The following is a 13556-nucleotide window of genomic DNA, read 5'->3' as shown; positions in this document are numbered from 1 at the left end:
TCTTTACTTATGAGTCGTCTCACCACGAGACCCGTCCAATGGCGTCACGACGTTATGTTGGACTCGTGTCAAATGTTCGGTCAACACCGTCATGTCATAAATCGAGTCAGCATCGAGGAACCACAAACAGTCATCCTCATCTTGTTGAGTCTGATCTTTGTCTCGTCCTTTGTGTTGTCTGCGTTCAGTCTTTGAACCATGTCGGATTGAGTTGTAATATGAGCCGTTTTTCTGCTTCAGAGCCATGGCCCCGTCTTCATCTTTGTCTGTCAACAACAACAACAATTATAATAACAGAGATGTCACGACTGATCAGCTAGCCAGCCTGCTCACCGCTCTTAAGGTCACCCTGGATCGCGTTGAGACCCGTATCGACGCCCTGGAAAACAAAGAAACTGGAGAAAATAATTCTCCGCCTCTGACTAAAACTGAGAAGAGGCTAAAGCTCTTGGAAGAACAGCTCCTAGCCCGGGGTAACAATATCCATCTTGAGAACAACCGAAGGTTCGAACCTGTTGGGCATCAACTACCCGATAACATTACCCTAACTGATGTACCTAAGTTCAAAGGAGTGGAGGACCTGCTCAATCATATCCGTGCCTTCAAAGACTACATGGCCATTAAGGGGGTCAAACAGGAACTTTTCACCCGGAACTTTCCGTCCTCTCTGGAACCGATCCCTCGCCAATGGTACTACTCCCTTGATCCGAAAAACCTTACTACTTGGGATGAGGTCGTAGTTGAATTCGCTAAACAATATGCTGACAATGTTGAAATCCAAGCCAATACCCGTACCCTTGAGGTCCTAACCCAGAACGATAAGGAGGGGTTCACCGAGTTCTTAACCCGTTGGAGGAGGGTGAGTACTCAGTTGGTCAGTAAGCCGAGTGAATCAACTTTGCTGGAAAAGTTCGACAACAATCTCCGCCCTGTGTACGCCAACTTACTAAGGTACCAAAATATTAAGACCTTCCAGGATCTGCAAATTCTGGGAACACGCATTGAAGATGACCTCCGGAAGGGCGTCTTGGCTAAGACCACTGGAAGAGGCTACCAGGGGTCCACCTCAACCGGGTCCCGTCCCTATGGTCAAACGAACAAAATTGATGAGGTCAATCTCGTTGAACCATCTGCTAAGAGAGCTGAGCGCCCACAGAGAGTGTTCACTAATATAGGGTCAACTTATGCAAGTGCTCTGAAGAGGCTCATGGACCAGGGGAAGCTACAACCAATCGGAACCACCCCGGATCCGACCGATGCTAAGAAATCACGCTTATGGAACCCCAATGCCTATTGTCAGTACCATCAAGGGAAGGGACATGATATTGAAACCTACTTCAAACTCAAACACATCATCGAAGATATGATTGAGAAAGGGGATTTGCCTTTACCCCCGCCGACTAAGCCAAACAACAAAACAAATCCTCTGGGAATCCACGCCATCTCCAACGATGAGCCAACTCTGGCTGCTCACACCTCATCCTGCCAGTTGATGACGAGGTGAATGCCTTGGAGAAAGATCCATCAGACGGGGTATTTGTGTTCAGTGCCGCTACTATGCTCACTATGTTCCAACAGGTTGAGGAGGCCATAGCCAATCTCTCCGAAAGGATCACCCAACTTGACGATGCCTACCGTCGACTTATCTTCACTCCTCCGCCACCACGCCCGAGGGAGAGTCCCTTGAGCGCCCAAAACTACCCTCACCAGGATGGATTGCTCCCGCGACCATTCTAGCATGCACCTCACAATAATCACCCTCACAATAATCAAACCCGCAAAAACTACCCTCACAAAAATTACCCTCACAGAAATATCCCTCAAAAAAACCGCCCGCCGAGGAATAACCCTCCAAGGTGCCTTCAAGATCCTGAAATCAATGGCATCTGGAGAGATGATGTTGAAGATATCTACCTTATCCTAGAGAAAGAGAAACGGGCGAAAGAGATCGGTCACCTTACCTGGTCCGGACGCCCCTATCAGAATCCGAACAATCCAACGGTCGTTCTAACAACGAACGACCAAGTCGTCCCAGACGTAAACACTCAACCAAAGGCTCCTGAGAATTCAATCCTCAAACAGCTTCAGAAGGCTAAAGCCGAGATCTCAATTTGGCAACTGATTGCGACATCCTTTGAGCATCGACAGGCTTTGCTGCAAGCCTTGGGAAAATTAGCCGTGACCTCCACCTCTTCCCCTAAAGAAATAGTGGCGCACATGACAAGGGACGTCCCTGATTTGAACAACCCAGTCGTCTTCTTCGACGAAGATATCCCTCCCTTCGAAGACAACCATAACCTTGCCCTATACATTACCGTGCAATGTCTAAGGAAGAATGTGCCCATGGTCCTTGTAGATGACGGATTTGTGGTAAATGTCATTCCCCTCAAGACTGCTCACAAGCTGGGTATTAAGGAAGCTGATTTGGTTCCAACAAATCAAGGAGTACGCGCTTACGAGGACACTCGCCGCAAGGTCGCGGAGCTTATCAGTCTGACTGTCGCAACTGGACCACTGGAAAGACAAACCAGTTTTTCGGTGGTCGACATCGACGCCTCTTTCAATATGCTCCTGGGACGTCCCTGGATTCATGTCGTCAAGGCAGTTACCTCAACTCTTCACCAGAAGATCAGGGTCCCCTTCGACAGGAAAACAATCACAATCCCTGTTTCCCCGATCAAAGCTGACATGAGAAAGGGAATAGCCTCCCAAACCATTGAGGAAGATGATAATGAAATGTGGGGATTCCAAGCTGTGAATGTCATAACTGATGAATCAACACCCTTTGATTGTGAACCGTTTGCTAATCTCACAGTCAACCACATCATGATGTGCCAGGGTTACTTCGCGAGTCTACCCCTCAATCCACTAAAGAGCACCTTACCTCCCTTGAAACAGGCTAAGGTCCCCAACATTCCCTTTGGACTGGAATACAAGCCTACCGATGAAGATATCCAGGAGATGAACCTTCTAGTTCGAAAACGCAAGAAGCACGGGGTTATCCTCCGTCCCTATCATCTGACCCTCAACGGATACTTTGTCCCCGAGGGAGAATCAGAGCTCTACCATGGCTTTCCGTAGCTGATCTATGACCCTGTGGCCAAGACCAGGTACCCGGGTGTGGAAGTCTTCCAGGACTGCTACTTCATCCCCGACAACACCGAAGCTGCTTCAACCGAGTCTAAGCCGTCGTCATGCCTCGACGGACAAGCTGTCACTCTCCTCTTTGGAGAAGATAACATTAAGCACCTCGACTATGAGGACATCATCAACATCGCCCTGAAGGACAATCAATTCGACCCAACCGCCTTGATCTCCGACACTGACCCGGAGAAAGCTACACAGGGCTGGAAGAAGACCATCAAGTGGACCGATCGCCAAGGCCGTATTCTCAAGATCACAACTGGAGAAGGCCCTATGTTCAAGGAGGGAAGTGAAGAAGAATCTGAGTCTGAGTCGGAGTCAGAGTCTGTCATAGCTCCTAACACTCCTGATGTCCCAGTTAAGGTCCCCTTCCCACTATTTTATCACAAGGTCGTGGGTGATGCAGAGGCTGAGTCTACTAGGGTCACCCCCACTCCAATGAAAGGTGACAACCTGGAGCCTGTTCTAGGGGCCACCTCCTCTGCTGTGTCGCCTCTGACTGACCACGAGATGTCTGTCCTCTCCGAGCTTTTCGCTCGTGTCAACTTAATGAAGCTAAGTTTGCTTATGACGCGTCTCAATTTAAGTGCAATGCAATTCTGAATGACTATGAGGAATTTGACTTGAGTGACTACCCACCTCACCTAGCCAAAGAACTTGACAAACGGGAAACCAGAACCCCTATCATTAAGGAGACCGAACCTATTAACGTAGGAATCGACAACACACCTCAAGAACTTAGGATAGGGATAACCCTGGACCCCTCGGAAGGACAACAGTTCATTGACCTCCTCCACGAATACAAGGACGTGTTCGCCTGGTCCTATAGAGATATGCCCGGGATTGACAGGGAAATTGCAGAGCACCGGATACCCATTAAGCCCGGAGCCAAACCGTGAAACAGAAGCTACGTCGGATGCGTCCTGAATGGGCCCTGAAAATCAAGGAAGAAGTGGATAAACAGTTCAAGGCCGGTTTCATCAAAGTGTCTGAATACTCCGAATGGGTGGCCAACATTGTGCCCGTACCGAAGAAAGACGGAAGAATTCGGGTTTGCGTCGACTTCAGGGATCTGAACAAGGCGAGTCCAAAGGACGACTTCCCTTTGCCACATGTTGACATTCTGGTGGACAATACTTCCGAGCATGCTCTCTTATCATTTATGGACGGTTATGCTGGGTACAACCAGATTAAAATACCTGAGGAAGATATGCACAAGACTGCATTCACTAGAGAGTAGGGTACATATTGCTATACGGTCATGCCCTTCGGCCTCATCAATGCCGGAGCAACATATCAAAGAACCGCTACCACCCTCGTACATGATATGATGCACAAGAAGGTAGAGGTATATGTCAATGACTTGATCGTCAAATCAAGAGAATGGGACGCCCACATCAACGCCCTTCGTAAATTCTTCACTCGTCTGCGGAAATATAACATGAGACTAAATTCTCATAAGTGTGCATTCGGGGTCACCTCCGGAAAACTCTTGGGATATGTCGTCAGCAAAAGAGGCATTGAGATTGATCCAACCAAAATCAAAGCCCTTCAGCAAATGCCTCGTCCTGGGAACGAGAAGGAGATTTGAGGATTTCTCGGTCAAGTCCAATACATCTTCCGATTAAATGCCAAGCTCACCATGATTTGTGAACCAATATTCAAGAAACTTCGCACCTCCGATCACACCGATTGGGACTACGATTGAAAAAAGGCATTCGACAGGATAAAGGAAATCCTATCCAAACCTCATGTCCTCATGCCACCTCAACCGGGGATTCCTCTATCCCTGTACCTGACTGTTATTAACACAACCATGGGAGCTATGCTAGCACAAACAGTCGACGGTGAAGAACGAGCCATCTACTACATCAGCAAAAAATTCATTGAGTACGAGACAAGGTACACCCAATTTGAAAAGACATGCCTTGCCCTAGTATGGTCAACAAAGAAGCTGCGGCATTACATGCTCAGCTACACGGTCCACATCTACTCCATGATGGACCCGGTCAAATACATTTTTGAAAAACCCGTACTAAACGGAAGGTTGTCTAGGTGGACGCTCATGTTGTCCGAGTTCGATCTCAAGTTTGTACCCCTCAAGGTTATCAAGGGAAGAGCAGTTGCTGATTTCCTAGCAGAGAATCCCGTCAATGAAGATCCAACAACTGACACATGGTCACTTCCTGACGAAGACATCCTTTGTGCCGATTCCAACGCATGGGACCTATACTTCGACGGTGCATCTAATCTGAGAGGCTTCGGGGTAGGAATCCTTATAATATCACCGGAGGGAAAACATGTTCCGATCTCGGTCAAACTAGTCTTCGCCGTCACCAACAATGCCGCTGAATATAAAGCATGTCTCATTGGCCTGCAAGCAGCCATCACACTTGGCATCAAGAGACTGAGGGTCTACGACGATTCCTTACTCACCATCAATCAGGTGTCCAGATCATGGAAAATCATATCTGACAGTTTAGCTCCCTACCGAGCAAAGATCAATCAAGAGGCCGAATTATTCGACCAAATCGACTACTTCCACTTGCCGCGAGAGGAAAATTAATTTGCTGATGCCCTGGCAAAACTTGCCGCACTCGTCAACATACCTGACGACATGACATTGATGCCCCTATGTGTCGAGAGAAGGAGTGAGCCAGCCCACATTTGTGCCATCAACAACGACGAGGAAAACCATGATGAACCTTGGTACCAAGCCATCCTCAACTACAAAACCAAAAACGAATTCCCTCCCAACTCTGATCAAAGAGGAGAAAGAGCCATCCGTTTACTTGTATCACAATTCGTGATAAACCAAAATCCACTATACAAAAGAACACCCCAAGGAATTTTCCTTCTTTGCATTGACCATTACAAAGCCAAAAAAAGTCATGGGAGAGGTCCACGATGGAGAATGTGGCCCTCACATGAGCGCAATGATGCTTACCCGAAGAATCATACGGCTAGGTTACTACTGGACCACCATGGAAGCCGATTGTCGTAACTACGTCAAACATTGCCACAATTGCCAAATCTTCGCCAACATACAACACATACCACCATCCCTTTTATACACCATGACATCACCCTGGCCTTTCTCAACCTGGGGCATCGACATCATCGGGAAAGTTAACCCGGTGGGCACCAAAGGGCATTGCTTCGTCCTCGTCGCCATCGACTACTTCACCTAATGGGTAGAAGCGCAGTCATATGCAGTCTTGACCGCCAAAAAAGTGGCTAAGTTCATACAAAACAACATCATCTGCCGGTATGGGGTACCCCATGAAATCATCAGCGATTAAGGCTCTCACTTCCGGGCGGAAATTCAGGCCTTGCTGGACAAATACAAGATCAAACGGCATCGATCATCCCCCTACCGTCCCCTAACTAACGGAGCGGTAGAGACAGCGAACAAAACTCTTGTCACCATTATCAAGAAAATGCAAGATAACTACCGCGATTGGCCGAGCAAACTCCCATTCGCACTCTGGGGATACTGAACCTCTATTCGAACACCGATAGGCGACACACCCTTCTACCTAGCATACGGTAGGGAGGCGGTTCAACCAGTAGAGTTAGAGGTCCCTTCTCTATGCATTCTATTGGAGAGTCAAGTCCTTGAGGCGGAATGGACCCGTCGAAGGTACGAGCAACTCAGTCTTCTAGACGAACGGCGACTCATCGCCTTGCACAACGTCCAGCTATACCAACGACGTATACAACGGGCGTTCAACAAGAAGGTCAAACCCAGGAACATCAAGGAGGGCGACTTGGTTCTCAAGTCCGTTCGAGCACCGCTACCCGTCGATCCGAGGGGAAAATTTAAACCTAACTGGGCCGGGCCATACCTGGTCAAGAAAATACTTTCGGGGGGCGCAATGAGACTGAGTGACCTAGATGGGGAGGATTTTACAAACCCGACCAACCTAGACCAACTCAAGAGATACTACCCTTGAACCATAGCAACCAACAACCCAAGCCTAGTTCTACCACTAGCACCCCTTTTCAAGTCAAGTTCCTCAACGTGTTCTGATTTGATATTGCATGTTTTATCTAGTCTAATTTGCGGCACCTTGCCCGTTTCAAAGGTCCTTTGATCTGTCAAAGGCAACATCCATTTGCACTAAAAAAAAACACCCTGAACTACGAGCATGGTTTGATTTCACCTCTTCGGGTGGATACGTAGGCAGTCCCTCTTATACCTGAGGGATACAACCACAAAACCCAATCAAAAATTTACAAAACATTTCGAGCTACGATCATGGTTTGATTTCACCTATTCAGGTGAATACGTACGCAATCCTTTCTTACACAAGAAGGATACAACCATCCCCACAATCAAAAAACAACCATCCCCATACGACAAAAACCCTCACATACAAAACACATCCCCATCAAAAAAAGAGAAAGGGAACAACATTCCCTTTTCTCCACAAAATACAAAAATAAGCCTTTCTCCCTTCCTACAAAATCCCACTTTCCCAAGTGCAAACGTTTAGGACGATTCAAGTCGAATTTCCCTTACAAAATGGATGGAAGAAACAAGCGTTCACAATTTTCGACACGAGCAATCCTCTTATTTAATTAATAATGGGAGGAATTACAATTTCATCAACAAATAAAGCTCAACGAGTCTACAACTCGTCAAAGCTAAGGTGTCAACTAAAACACCTCACATAATAAGACTAGCATAGAACACACAATAACTAGCTAGTATAACATAATAAAAACTCACAACAATAATACAACGTAATAATAAAACAGGTAATGGAGGTCTTCACTCATCCATTCTACCCTTGCCTTTTCCCTCGGGGTACATCTTCCCCTTGTTCTTCTTGTTGGCTCGCCTATCATGGACTTCCTCCTCGGAACGGATCCTCAACGGATCTAAAACAGCGACGGCCTCCGGTCTAGCACAAGACCCCATGTTCGACCCAAAAAGAGCGAATGCACGGCTCACCGTATTCTTGGGGCCGGAACTCCTCCTCTTCGGTGGTCTTATCACGTCGGGGGTAGCTCCATCAACATACTCCTCAAAGAAGGCACGGTTGGCCTTGCCAACCTCTCGATACTTTAAGTCAACAACCTCGTCCTTACGGAATTTGGATCTCTCCACCAAGGACGGAGCACGTGACAACTTGACATAAGCGGGAGTCACCCATGTCGTGGCAACGGGGTTTGGTACCTCCCAAAGCGGCTGAGTGGCCCACCATATTTCAAAGACCTCCACAAGCTCGGAGTTCCGGAAAACATTCTCTTGGACAAGAGTATCTTGAGCTGGCACCTTTTGTTGACGCCCCATTTACCTCATGAGCCTTTCGGGCTAAATGAAGGAACCAACCTTCAAACCCACCACCATCAAAGAACGAGGACTAGCACCCGAAGCAGGCATCCCCGTGAAGGACCTTAAGTGCCACCATGGTACCACCCAACGGATATGAGGACCACCCTCCTCCGTCAATCTTGCGGCCCAATAAACCTCGGTAGAAGCAAAACTATCCGGGTACAACTTCTTCCTCATGGTAAGGTGACGGAAGGAATAAGAAGAAGAATCAACCGGAGGCTCTACATACCTTAGCCTCTCCAATAGCCACACTTGAAGGATTCTTGGGGATCCGGAGGAGGGAGCTTCTCCACAAGAGCCTTCCTTGACCAAAGCTTGGATGATTTCTCCAAGCACCAACCATGATGGATCTCTACCATGCTCCATTTGATCAACCACGTGGATAAGGGTCATACTACCATAGCATTTTGACCCCTCCTTCTTCAAAACATCAACAAAGAGGTACACATGGACAAGGCAAAAGGCAAGAGCCCTTTTCCTAGCCACCTCCGAAACATTGGCATCTAATCGATTTGAAAAGATGTTGATAAGAGCCAAAATATCCACACTATGTGGAGCAAGAAGGAAGTTGACTTGACTTGTCGACAAACCCAACATAGAACGGAATTTCTCCTTGTAGCAAAACCAAGTCGGAGGAAGCACCGGAACACAACCCGGCCAGCCACCAATGGCTCCAACTTCTTCGGCAAGAGGATAAATTTCACCTTTCGGGAAAACGAAAACATGGTGTTTCGAATCCCAAAAACGAGAACATGCTTCAAGAAATGAAGGTTGCACCTTGACTTGACGGAGCACCAACAATTGACCAACTCCCATGCAAATGAGTTGATACTTTTCGGGAGGCGACAAATCCCGACACCATTGTCGCAATGCATTCTCAAAAGCTTCCATGAAATATTTTTGTGGAAGAAGAAGAAGAAGTTTTGTAGAGATGTTTTTTTGTGTGTTTCGGATGATGAAACAATGAAGCACAAACATCACTCTTTGGGCCTTCCCCAGGATTCCCTTTGTTGACTTGTCTCTTTCAACTTGTGTTTTCTCCTGTGATGTGACCATAATTGGCGCATATTTAGCCCCCGAATTAGCCTTGTTTCCATGCTTTTTAGTGCTTATTTGGGTCATTTCTTATCTTTAGTTCTTTGTTTTGCATATTCTTTGAGATTTTGATCCCTTGGTAGGAAAGGAGTAAGAATCTTGCATTTTCATGGCAAAACGAGACTAAATTGATTGAATTCAATGACCAAGCATCAAGGAGAGACAAGATTAGAAGGCCTTTGTACATATCATAGTAGAAGAGCAATGTTGAGGAAAGATCCTTGAGTCCCCAAGGAATTTATGAAGAAAAGGGAAGAAAAAGAAGAAGTTACTATGCTGACTGACAATCCGAGCGGATTGCCAGCAATCCGTCCGTCCTGCACAATCCGAGCGTCCCTTTGCGTAATCCGCTCGGATTCCCCTCAACAATCCGTCCGGATTCCCAGAATCCGCTCGGATTCCATCGCCCAAATCCGCCGTCCCGACCTTATTCCGCCCGGATTTCTTCACAAAGACGGATTGCCTTCTTCAAGCTACGAAAAGAGAAGCCCTTCTCTCGAGAAATACCGGGTCCTCCTTGCTCAACTTAAAAAGTGTAATTACTAGTTTAGCCCTTAGTTAACCCTAATGCATCCTCCCTAATTTTCACTATAAATACCCCATTAGGCTAATTAGAGGAGCATGTTCTTCTTATCAATAATTAGTGTAGTTAATATCAATCAAAACTCTCTTCAATATTGTAATCAAGTATTAATCAAGTTTTAATCCAAGTTTTAGTTCTTTAATCTCTCTTTTGTTCATCCTTTATTTTGGGTAATTGAAGATTATTTGGGTTATTATTGGGAGATTGACAACCTCTTAATCTAGCATTCAAGTACTTCTATTATTCTTGCTTTATTATTGGAATCATTAGTAGGTATAATCTCTTAATCCCTTTTTAATTACTGTTAATTACTTTCATTTATTCATCATGTTTCATATTGTTAGTATGATTGACAACCTTGCTAGCATGATCAACATGATAATGAGTGAGTAGTCTCTTAGCTAGGGTTAATGGGTGATTAGGGGAAACCAACATGGGGAATGATTCATGCTTAAATTAATATGCTTTCATGCTTTATTTGCTTGCTTGTTTTGATCTCAACTCATGCACATGTTATACTTGATGAAATGCTAAGCCTATGAATCCTTGCATTTACTATCATCTCCTATCTTTTCAATGAGACTTGTAAGACATAACCCAACTCGAGTCTCATTAGACCATGCATGTTGTTGAGTAGGGAAGATTAAGTCGACTTGTAGGTGTTGTACAATCTAATCGATTCGGCTCCGGGACCCAAACTTTCCTAGGATTGTAAGATATAACCCAACTCAATCCATCACAACAATAATTGCTTGCTTATAATTTGAGAACATGTTTGTATGATCATATCCCATGATTCCCCTATGATCCCATGACACCCTAGTGCCTTTAATCAATTGTTTACACCCCTTTTTTATTCATCTTGCTTGTTTATTTTCATTGTTATTCTAGTTTAGTAACCTTCTACAACAACCCAATTTGTGACACCCCTTAGACACTGCTAGTTACAATAGAAATCTCATTTCAACTCCCGTCCCTTGGGATCCGACCTTTACTTGCCTCTTTACTAATTGTAGAGTTGCTTGTTAAGCTATAAATTGTGTTTTGATTCGACCGTGACCAACGACCACATCTATTTATTTGTGAATACGAAACGGACCGATCAAAAATGGCGCCGTTGCCGGGGACGGTGTTTGTTTGACTTAGATTTCTTCTTATTGTTATTAGTTGTGTCTTTCTTCACCTTGAGGAAGTAACACTCCTCAAGGTTTGTTCTAATTGTTTTTGAGTTGTTTGATATTTTGCATGTCTAGAAGGTTACAAAGTGATTTGTTACCTTTTGACCGTGAAATCGAAAGAACCTTGACGAACAATAGGAGACTTGTTAGGAGCAATTTGAGAGGTGTTGGTGAAGTTGTTCAACCCACTAGTGAGTTTGTCAATCCTTTCGCAATAGAAGGAGAAGAAAACCCATTACACAATACCCCACAAAATCCACCTACAATGCCAAAATTCTCGTCACACTCCGTACCCACCGAGGATAATCTACCAAATGGTACTCCTACACCGCAACATCTCACCGGAAATTTTATTGCCAAGTCCGCCTTCATCCAACTAGTTGAGAGGAGCCAATTTGGGGGGATGCCTAGTGAGGATCCTCATTCTCATATGGAAACCTTTTTCGATTATTGTGATGCTATCTCTCAAACGGGCGTGACTCAAGACCAAATTAGATGGGTCTTATTTCCTTTTTCCTTAATCGGCACCGCAAGGCAATGGTTGAAGGGCCTTGATAAGGCCACCCTTGGAATAGATTCTTGGAAGAAGTTGGCTCTAGCTTTCTACAAAAAATTCTACCCACCGGAAAAGACCAACATGCTAAGAGCTCAAATTACGGGTTTTAAGCAAAGGGATGAAGAGTCTTTGTATGAAGCTTGGGAGCGGTTTAAAGGTATTTGTCGCTCATGTCCTCACCATGGACTTAGCGAATGGTTTTTGGTGCAACAATTTTGGAATGGTTTATATGAAGATTCTAGGAACATTCTCAATATGGGATCAAATGGAATGTTCACCGAAGTTTATGACAATCAAACATGGAACAAGATTGAGGAAATGGCGGTCCATAACTCACAATATAGTAGACCTCGCAAGGCTACTAGAGGAGGAAAGCATGAAGTGGACTCCGTTACTCAATTGGGAGCTCAACTTAGTGCTCACATTGACACAATCAACTTGAAGTTTGAACAAGCTATGGCTAGACTTGAGGAAAACTCAAAATCATCGAAGCATCATGTCAATGCCATGACGGCATCCTCATCAATCCCATGTGGGATATGTGAGAATTGTGGAACTTTGGGTCATGACCCAAGTGAGTGTAGGGGAACAACCGAACAAGTTAATGCTTTCCAAGCTTACAAGAGTGGTACCCCTTATTCCAATTTTTACAATGAGAACACCAAGTTCCATCCAAATCTCTTATACAAAAGCCAAAATGTTCAAAACCCTCAAACAACATACACTCCACCACCCATGAGAAACCAAAATCAAAGACCCTTTTACAATCAAAACCAAGGTTACCAAAATCAAAATCCATACAATCACCAAAATGACCAAGGTTTTGATGTCCAAAAAGCGGTCCTCCAAATGCAAAAGAATCAACAAGAATTTTTCACCCAAATGCAAAAAGATAGCCAAGCAAAGGAAACCACCATCAACAACATTCTAGCTCACACCAATATGTTGGAAACACAATTGACTCAACTAGCATCTTCAAGCTCACAAAGACAAAAGGGGCAATTACCACCTCAAAGTAATCCCCCTAGACATGAAACAGTTAGTGCCATTCACTTGAGAAGTGGTACAAGGTATGAAGCACCAAAGAAGCAAGTTGAGGATGAAGTTGTGGAAGCTAGTGAAAAGGAAGAAATTGTGCAAAACTCCAAAGATGGAGAATCAACAAAACAAGAAAGTTCAAAGAAAAGTGAAGACAAGGCCAAAGAGAAGGAGTCCAATATGATTAGACTTCCTTTTCCAAGTTGTCAAGCCAAGCCCAAATTTGATGATCAACTTGGAAAGTTCATGGAACTTGTGAAGAATTTAGAAGTCTCAATTCCTTTCACGGAATTAATCAATCACGTTCCGGCCTATGCGAAGTATATGAAAGATATCCTTACAAAGAAGAAGTCGATCCGGAAACTTGAGCCTATCGCCTTCACTAAGGTGAGTAGTGCAATACTTCAAGGGAGTTCACCTCCAAAGTTAAAGGATCCGGGAAGCTTCTCAATACCGTGTACCATTGGCGACACAACGATCAACAAAGCCTTATGTGATCTAGGGGCTAGTGTGAGTGTCATGCCGTACTCGGTAAGTAAAAGGTTGGGGATGGGAGAGCTTAAATGCACCAACATCACACTCCAAATGGCCGATAGATCGACGAAGACACCGTTAGGG

The 13556-nt window shown here is 45.1% G+C and overlaps 1 non-coding gene across 1 annotated transcript; it reads right to left on the bottom strand.

The window, feature by feature from the left end:
- Nucleotides 1–11981: 11981 nt before the first annotated feature.
- On the bottom strand, nt 11982–12088 carry LOC141634705 (small nucleolar RNA R71). Its single transcript, XR_012539430.1, has one exon. It is a non-coding gene; the product is annotated as a small nucleolar RNA R71 (small nucleolar RNA).
- Nucleotides 12089–13556: the final 1468 nt, after the last annotated feature.

The sequence above is a fragment of the Silene latifolia genome, chromosome Y (assembly GCF_048544455.1).
Source record: "Silene latifolia isolate original U9 population chromosome Y, ASM4854445v1, whole genome shotgun sequence".
NCBI classification, from domain to species: domain Eukaryota; kingdom Viridiplantae; phylum Streptophyta; class Magnoliopsida; order Caryophyllales; family Caryophyllaceae; genus Silene; species Silene latifolia.
Note: the sequence above shows the minus strand (reverse complement) of the source record. Positions and strands in the feature narration are given on the sequence as shown.